Below are 10373 nucleotides of genomic sequence, written 5' to 3'. Positions count from 1 at the left end.
GAAGAAGTGAATGTCAAACTGCTGAAGTTGTTCGGATCATTGGTCTCACGGCATAAATCGCATGGAAATGGCTACTCGCACATGAATGCTGACACCTACATTCCACTTAGAAAAGTGGCTGAAGAATAGAATGAGCAAATGCGAAATATGAATGAACCATCAGATTTGTGGCATCAAATAGTGCAAAATTGACTGCTCAATTTCTGAATTCTGAGAAATTGAGAATTTGGGGCTCAAGGAATCTTTTAGATTCCCCCTAGATTCCTCAAAGATTCTGCTCCATGGGTGGACTGGAAATATGCAACTCAAAGGGAAAATCTAACCTTGCCATTGTGATCCTTGCAGAAAACCGTGAAAAATGACTATAAACTTGACTATATTCCGACATGGAGAAAATTTACCTCCTCGGGAAAATTTCAAGGATCATGGTTCCGCTCCTTGTTTTTGCAGCAATAATGGTTCCACCTACATACTTAAAAATGGATGAAAAATGCATAACTCTGATGGAGAAACGGATAGCGCCATTGCGTTCATGGCGTCGAGAAGTGTTGAAACCATATAAAATTTGTCAAAATCTGACAGTGAAAATTTGGCCCTCCTGCAAAATTTTGCCTCAAACTGTAGCACAGCCTCCTCCTGTCTCAAAATTTGTGCCCACTCCTAGTTCCTCCATCTACCTCGGCACACTAAATAAAACTGTGTTTATGTAAATTTGTTGGCGGATTAACCAATGCAGGTAGTTGTGGCACATTGGTTAAGTTGGTAAGTTTGTTGAGGAGGGGTCAGGGGATCAAATCCCGCCCCTCCCTATTTTTTAACACTTATTGTTTGAATACCATGTATGGGAGACATATTAAATCATGTGTGGGGGTCAGGCCTACCCCTTAATCTCCACCATATTGAGGGTATTAATGGGCACGTTAGTTCCATTTTTTTATGCGTACAACGTTGCACATTAAAGTTTGGTTGATTCATGTATTATGGGGCCCCCCCGATGGGGGTCGGCCCACGTGGCTGGGCGGGTTCAAATCGTGCCGGCCTCACTTTAATATTTTGTTTGGTATATGTGTGTTGAGGTGTGGGGTGGTGGGGGTGGTGGCCCACCACCTCCCTTTATGTGTATATATATATATATATATATATATATATATATATATATATATATAAAATTTTAAATAAATAGGCCCTTTTTAAAAATTCAGATTTTAGGCCGAAGGAGAAAAACTAACGAGGTGACAATTTTGCCCAGCATCAAGCTGGAGTTGGCCAGATTCCATCCGCTAGAAAAGTTCAAATCGTGGCCTCCTTAACCCTGCCCAATCAGCGAAAGTCAACTCAACTATGGTTTCTTCTATCTCCTTCATCTGGACTCAGATTGACGAACCGTTCACACCACGGCGATCAGGACGACAAGATATACACTCTGGTCTTGGTTCGAGCATAATCCAAACACTTTTATTTTTGAGCTTTCCTGAGTCCTCTTTGTCTTGTGTGTGTCTTTGAAGCCACCTGGATTAATCCTCCCCACTAAGGAGCTCAATCCTCCCCACTGAGAAACTTTTGGTCCTCCAAAAGCATGAAAAATAATCTGCAACTTCTTTGTACTTTGTCTGCATCACAAGCATCCTAAAAGGGTCTCGCTTCCATCTCCTTCACCTTTGTTCTTTGGAGCCTTAAGTGATGAGCCAACCCCTGCTACCTCTGCAACCTGTAGTACATTGTTTTGCAAATCACATGCTTGACTTTGATGACCAACTAATGTCCCAAACGTCCCACACTTGCCACAAGTTTATAACACATACTCGATGGTCAAGTTTACAACAAGATGGATGCAAGACCCCAACTATGAAAACAGGCCAACATATCATTGTTGCTTCAACAAGTGATGGGAAACACATCATCACTGCAACACATGATTTACAAAGATAATGCCAAACACTATTTGTTTTGACAAGTGATGGAAACACGACATCACTTTCACAGTTTATCACAAAACAAAGACCGAACATCATTGTTGTTGAACAAGTGATGGAAAACACATCATCACTTTTACATTTTAAAATGAAACAAATGATTTACAAAAGTATGACCATGAAATGCTAACATATCTAGAAACCATTTTTCACTTATCAATGTGAATGGGTCACCTCTTTGTGGTGGTTTTGCTTGTCGAACAATCGTTTCACCTGGTTCATGCACTGACACTCTATCTTTAAGGCGCTGCTCTGGATGGAGCCTCCAACAAGTGGCTCTTTGATGGCCACTTCTATCACAATGACTGCAATAGGTCTTCTTCTAAATCTGTTTAACATGTTTCTTTTCCTGTTGTTGAGAGTCTCTTTCACGCCTCATCCTTTTTTGTGTTGTCGTTCTTTTCCAACACTTAGAAAATGTATGGTTATGTAATCCACAAAAAGGTACATGTTTTTCTATGCCATGCTTTAAGCTCATTATTAACATCATGATTGTAATCGAAATGAGCATTCGAATGTCGAGAGTAGTTATACCTTCCTTGTTGTCTCTAGTGTAATTATGGCAACGAGAGCTTGCCTCAGCTCTTTCCTTGTAATGGACACTGCCATGAGATGATGGGGATGTGCTCCCATCATTCTTTTTCCTTGATGATTTCAATGATGTCTCGGAATAATCTGACACCTTCGAGCTTTCTCCTTTAGTGTATCTCAAGCCTGTAAATTGAGGTCTCTGCCCAACCTCCAATGGTTGAGTTATGCCTTGTTTATTAACACCAAGTTCTTCTTCCTCCTCGTGCCTCGTCCTTGTAAGGAACCTCATGTTTTTCCCTATAATTGGGATCTCCAAATCTCCAACAAAAAGCATACTATGTGATGATGAAATCGAAAGGAAATCAACATATTTTACCTCCTCTTTCGATTTGGAAAGAACTGATGAGAGTTGCTCATCATCTATTGTTGGTGGTTCGCTAACTGTTGTGGTGTGTTCCCCAACTTCTTTTCTTACATACCCAAGTCCTGTTCGACACGATAATTCCTCTACCTTGATGGGGTTGACAATGCCTTGGCCATTAACGCCCAAGCCTTTCCCTTCATACCCCATTTTCTTCAACAATTTGGAGCCAATTCCTGTGGTATGATTTTCAAAAATAACAAAATCATCATCAAGAAACATACATGCATTTGAAGAACTACATTTTACCTCACATGGGTCACACTGTAGCTTTTCCAAGGCCTCATCCTTTGCTTGCAGTTGTAGTAGCAAAATTTGTTTCTCCTCTTTCTCTTCTTGTAGACGCATCTTTAGTTCAATGTTCTCTGTTTGAAGATTATGTTTGTTTTTCTTCAGTTCTTCCATGGCCTCTTCTGTAGCTTGCAACTGAAGCTACAATCGCTCCTTTTCCTATGTCTCTTTCTATAGAATTTCATACATGATTTCCACCCTTTTGGAGATTTTGTGTAAGGCTTGATTAGCTTGATATTGTAATTACATAAATTTCTAGCAGTATATGCCTGTCTATCTACCTTTCTATCTAAATTCATTTCTAGAAGACTGTAATTATAATTTCATATAATTTCATTTCTAGAAGAATATACTTTTCAATTTTATAACTAAACAAATCAATTTAGACATATGTACATACCTACCTGGTTTTTCTGAGTTGGTGTCGATCCCTGGACGATGTTGTTCTCCTAATACCAAACCAACCAAATTCCTCGCTGCCTGTCTAGGATCAGTCTTTCCGAATCCCAAACCCAAAAGGCTTTGAAAGCGAAACCTTTTGGCCCCCGTGCCCAAAACCTCCAAGAACAGGGCCCAATTCTCATAGATCTATATCTGAAATCCTGAGCGCTCATTCATCATTTCACAAAATTTCTCTCCCAGATTCTCCATTTTCTTCCTCCCCCAAATTTCCATCCAGAAGTACCCCCCAACTCACTTCTCCTTTTTTATTTTATATAGGGAAGGATCCTTCCCTCCGAAGAAATCCCACCCTCTTTTCCTCCAATCAACCTTGTCCTTATCCATTAATATTTTATTACTTGAGTCGGTCATCTTTATTTTAAATTAAACATACATTAAATCAGATTTTTACTTAAATATATATTAGATGGAATTTTGAACTTTATCATTTCAACTGACTTCGAGAATAGGATCTTTTAAGTACCTTAGCATGACTTGCCTAAGGATTATGAAGTTAATTAACCTTGTCCTATAGTAATATTAATAATTATTTATTATTTAATTAAAATGTTATTAATGAAATGAAATTAATATATTATAAAATTGGGTATTAATTAATTCTTTTACTATTTAATTCATTTTCCATACATAGACACTTCATGTAATTAAATTGGTATGAATACTAGTACAATACTTTCAATAATTAATTCATTTATCCTTTACTTGGGAATTTTCATAATAAGTTAATATGCATACTAGCGCAGTGCATGCAATGCATTCATATGTAGCTATCATATGTATGCGTCATATACATGCTAATATTCCTATGTTGCCTGTAATTTGAGATGGGTCGTTACATTTTGAGCATGGTCTCGTACATTGCTTTTTCATCCTCTGTCGCTGCACGTTCCATTGTTCACGGTGCAATTCACGTCAATCCAAAGACCGCTCTAATACCACTTGATCCAGGTCTGGGTGTGACAAAGAACCCTTCCAGGACCTTTTACTTTTGTGATGTGTTAAATTGCATTTTCAAAGGAACATAAATGAATACATGTGCATGTTGTAAAGAAGAGGAACATATCAATCATCAGCAACATAAAAACATAAGCCGTTGATAACAGAGTTCGTCCAGGAGGGACTATGTCTTCGGGCCCCAGTGTCAAGATGGTGTAGGTCACTGCATTAAGTGTTGTCAATAGTGATGATGTACATAGAGGTGATGTCGCTATCATACAAGGAAAAATGCCCTCACACAGGAGTGGCTCCAAGAGATGTTCCACTACAGGAACTCTCAGTCAAAAGGACTCCTATCAGTATGACATAAACTCATGCATGATGAGCATCCCGCCAACATGGCATAAAAGGAATCTCAATGCAAAAATACATGACAACAACATGAGTATCCCATCAACATACAACAAAGGGATCTCAAAACATAACATGATGAATCATGACAACAAGTACATCACATATACGATTCTCACAAGCAAGGGCCATCTGATGAAGAGGATGTCAAACTGCTGAAGTTGTTCGGATCATCGATCTCATGGAATCAATCGCATGGAAATGGATACTCGCACATGAATGTTGACACCTGCATTTCACGTAGAAAAGTGGCTAAAGAACAGAATGATCAAATGGGAAATCTGAACACGCCATCAGATTTGTGGCGTCGAATAGTGCAAAATCAATTGTCAAATTTCTGAATTCTAAGAAATTGAGAATCTGGGGCTCAAGGAATCTTTTAGATTCCCCCTAGATTCCTCAAAGATTCTACTCCATGGGTGGACTAGAAATCTGCAACTCAAAGGGCGAATATGACCTCACCATTGTGATCCTTGCAGAAAACCGTGAAAAACAACTATAAACTTGACTATATTCAAACATGGAGAAAAATTACCTCCTCAAGAAAATTTCAAGGATCATGGTTCTGCTCCCTGTTTTCGCAGCAATCATGGTTCCACCTGCATACTGAAAAATGGCCAAAAAATGCAGAACTCTGATGGAGAAATGGACAACATCATTGCATTCATGGCATCGAGAAGTGCTGAAACCATATAAAAATTGTCAAAATCTAACAAAGTGAAAATTCGGCCCTCCTGCAAAATTGTGCCTTGAACTACGTGCACAACCTCCTCCTGTCTCGAAATCTATGCCCGCTCATGGTTCCTCCATCTACCTCAACACACTGAAGAAAATTGTGTTTATGTAAATTTTTTGGCGGATTAACAAATGCAGGTAGTTGTGGCACATTGGTTAAGTTGGTAAGTTTGTTAAGGAGTGGTCGAGGGATCAAATCTCGCCCCTCCCTATTTTTTAACACTTATTGTTTGAATACCATGTATGGGAGGCGTATTAAATCATGTATGGGGGTCAGGCCCGCCTTGGGCAGCCCCCCCCCCTTAACCTTCGTCGTATTAAGGGTATTAATGGCACGTTGGTTCCATTTTTTTATGCGTACAAGGTTGCACATTAAAGTTTGGTTGATTCATGTATTATATATATATATATATATATATATATATATATATATATATATATATATATATAGATATATATATATATATAGATATAGATATATATATATATATATATATAGATAAAATTTAAATAAATAGGCCCTTTTTAAAAATTCAGATTTTAGGCTGAAGGAGACAAACTAACGAGGCAACAATTTCACCTGGAATCTGGCCAAAGTTGGCCGAATTCCGTCCGCCAGAAAAGTTCAAATTGTGGCCTCCTTAAGCCTGCCTAGTCAGCAAAAGTCAACCCAACTTTGACTGCCTCTATCTCCTTCATCCAGACTTAGATTGATGAAATGTTCACACCACTGCAATAAGGACAACGAGATATACGCTCTGGCCCTAGTTCAAGCATAATCCAAAAACTTTGATTTTCAAGCTTTCCTAAGTCCTCTTTGTCCTATGTGTCTCTAGAGCCACCTGGATCAATGATCAAACACACATGAATAAAACTTCAATTAATAAAAATTCCTAAACATAAATCAATTTGGTTTAATCACAGGGTTTTGATTCAATCTCGAACCATACAAGCTCACAGTCCCATTTTTTGTTGATGTACACCATTCACAAGAATTCCTTCCAGTTCAAACATATTGGAAAGTACAGACAGGTCTGCAAACTTTAGAACTATAGTTACACATAGAAACAATGATTTCCTCTCTTATTCTCCCTCAAGAGTGTTAAGGGACAATGTCCCCTAGGGTCTTGGATTAATACCCTAGCAGAGCGAGGGTTATCTATAAATAAAAACAAGCATTCCACATAGCCATAATGCTAATACAAACAAACTACGTGAAGAGGGGTGCACCTGGGGGTCCTTTGTTTGGGAAGATCCAGCTAGGGTCCAAACCCTCTTGGAGTTCCTTTTGCTCCTTCAACTTGCAAAACAATCAATTCAAGAAATTATAGCAGTATATGGACTAAACATCATAAAGAAATCAACTTCATAGCATATTGAAAGGTAGTTAGTTATACAATTAAAACAACCATTCATATGTAAATCATAACATTGACATCATAAAAATGAAGAAGATTCTTATCAGGAACAAGACAAGTGTTTCTTTTATTATAGATAACTAAAATATAGAAAGGAATGATTTAACCTGAGTCTTCCTTTCGCAGGCTCCAAGCGGAACCATCCTCCGGATTCATCCAATCTCAAGCCTTCAACAAGCTCCTTCCATAACTCACTCAAGGATATCTCAACAAATGGAAAGACATCATAACTCAAGGAAAAAAGGGTTTCCTGTAATGGGGGAAGTGCTGGAAGCACAAGGATCTTCAGACCTGATCTGGGATAATCTCAACAGAGTGATTTTTCTCTCTATTCTCTCCTCCTTTAGGCCTTCCCATTGAAGCCTTTTATACTTCTCCCAAAGTAGTTTTTTAGTTGGGAATTCGTTGGGAACAGTTGGGCCATGGGCACTAATAGGTAATCAACAGGTAAAACCCGTGATCTCCACCCAAAATTAAGGAGATTTAATTTTTTTAAGTGTTTTAAGACATATACGCGGGTTGGGTATACACAGACCCGCGTACACACGCATTTAGCTTAGGGCAATGTCACGTATAGGGAGTAAAACACTGTTTTTTAAGTATTTGGACCAGGTCTGGAAGGAGGGGTTGCCCTAGGCCATGAGTGCAGCATCACAAACATCAAGAGTGAGATTTGGAGCTATAACAGATGCCCCCTAATATATGAGGTCAGAAGGGGTACATGATGGCCGAAATATATTATGTAAGTGCATGGAAAGGAAACCTGTCAAAAACTGAGAAGGACTTCACTAGAGTTTAGCCTGCCTAGCCACAAAAAGAGATCAGAAAGAAACACTGTCTGAGGTGGGAATACCCATACTCAAAGAAAGTAAAGCATGTCCGCATATCAAGTACAAGTGGATCCACTAAGTATACAAGTATAAAGCACTAGAGAATAGATAATGGATCATCTGATCATGATCGAATAAGTACATGTCTGAATATCACATATAAGAATGTCAATGATGCTGAAGGATGAAGCGAATCACTGAAATCAAAGACTGATCCCAAAAGTACCAAATGAACATGATGGAGTAAGATGGTACTACACTGCAAATTCATGTGCCAGCATATAGAATGTCACCATGAATGACTGCAACATATAAGGTGGAGTGGTATCAACTAGTAGCAACACGAGCAACTGCCAAGTGAACCGATGAATGTTGATGCAACTTGAGGTCTTCATTGACCGCCGTGGTACATTTCTATAGCATGGGAATAAATGATCTAAAGTCGACTATGTGAGAAATCATTTGATTACCGTTCATTGATGTATACCGTTAACAAACGCGAGACTACTCACCGATAATGATAATGAGCGTCAAGGTACCTAGTACAATCTAACAAGTGTGAACTTATGAGCTGGAGTTGAACACCTGTAAGAATCTATCAATCAGGAGACAATGATGGTTTCCCACTGTCGATAGCGAAGGATCTACCACTAATTACTGCAAACCCCAAGGTACTGCCAAATGGACTCTAGATCTTTGCCCCAGAACAATGAGTGGTAGTCGATAGGGAAAGATATGCTAGAAGGAAGGAATTAAGGCATCCTTCATCAATCTAGCGTGAGTGTAACCCGTAGGCCAATAATGTGTAAGGAATAGAAAGAAAAAAGATGTAGTAACCCAACCGAAGCACGTTTCCAATGTACACAAGATGTGGCTAGTGCACGATAGAAACCCTCTTAACCAACCAATAATGAAAGCTGACATATAGGCAAGGTATCCACCAATATGGTCAAATGGAAACCAAGGTACTACACGAATCCCAATGTGTGATAGTGTAAGCTGATGTCGAACGCAAGGGAAACCACTCAATCAAAGACCCATGATATTGATCAACCTTGAGCACAAGGTGACCTATCAATAATGAAAATAGGGCCAGGGTGCAGTTCTAGGCCTGTCCTTAAAGCAAGATGTCATCGTCGATAAGGACAAGACCTGCCAGCAAGAAGTCAATGGAGACCTTCTCAAACCGGCATGAGTAAAGGACCAATATAACTGATGTGATGATAGATAAGATACTGACAACCAGGGATGGCCGATTGAAAAATGAGTCAAGGGACACCGCAGAGAGGCTGACTTAGGCTAACTTCCCTTGAACAAAAGCACAACTCAATGTGACTATGTGGCAGCATATGATGACTCTGTATAAGTTTGCCATGCAGGAGGCACGAGCGAACCCTCCATATGATTGAAAGAGATAACCAATCGGGGGAGAACTAACTCAATAACAAGGTTGAGGCGTACCTAAGTCAAACTAAATCCCGCCCACACGGAGGAGACTTTGTTTTGAGTTCTTTGTTCAAGGGCGACACGACTGACTCTAACTGCCAACAATAAGTGGAAATATTGTCCCGTTCCTGCTCTTTTTTGGAATATATAATTTTTTTGTCTTTTTCTTTAAGTTGGAAAAAGAATAAAAGAATGCTATAGTACAGTGGAAAGAATGAGTGTCGGTGAAATAGATGATCTAGTTCCTGGGATTGGAACATTCCTATGCTCAATGCAGGGAGGTGAAAATTGGTCAAAGACACTCAAAGGTGTGTTCCTTCCACAGGTCAAGGTGTGTCAAGTTTCAGAATTCAAGGGCATGCAAGTTTGATTTTGCAGTCTTCATGGTCAAAACTTGGTTTAAACACGAGTCCAAGTGAAGCTGGCTCAAGGCCAAAAGGTGCAAATGGTCAAAATGCAATGCAGTAGTACAACTCAACACAAAGGAGCCTCTAGGGTATAAGGCCAGAACGAAGCGGAGAAGCAAAGAGGAATGAGTCTTCAATGCATAAGTCATGGTGAGACTATAGAGGACTCCCGAGCCTACTCAAATTGAAGCAGCATGGGCAACAAATGTCAGTGAGGTGCTAACTACGATGCCCATGAAAAGGATGGCTCTACCATCATGTCATGATTTAAAAATCGGCGAGTGAAGGTGGCTTATGAACCATAACACGATGGGATCGACCCTATGGGAAGTGTATCGACAAATGGAGGCTAGTATGCATAATGCAACGGAAAAAATGGCTTCCCTAACCTATATGCCAGTGAAAAACGATACCTGCCATGATGGTCAACAGTCATGGAACCGTCTCGAAATTGTCGAAAAAGCATCCAAAATGTCCTGAAAATCAAACCATTCTCGACATTCCAAGCTCTC

This window comes from Pinus tabuliformis, chromosome 1_1, assembly GCF_031772625.1.
Source record: "Pinus tabuliformis cultivar Carrire ecotype Pingquan chromosome 1_1, CPIR1, whole genome shotgun sequence".
Classification (NCBI taxonomy): domain Eukaryota; kingdom Viridiplantae; phylum Streptophyta; class Pinopsida; order Pinales; family Pinaceae; genus Pinus; species Pinus tabuliformis.
Note: the sequence above shows the minus strand (reverse complement) of the source record.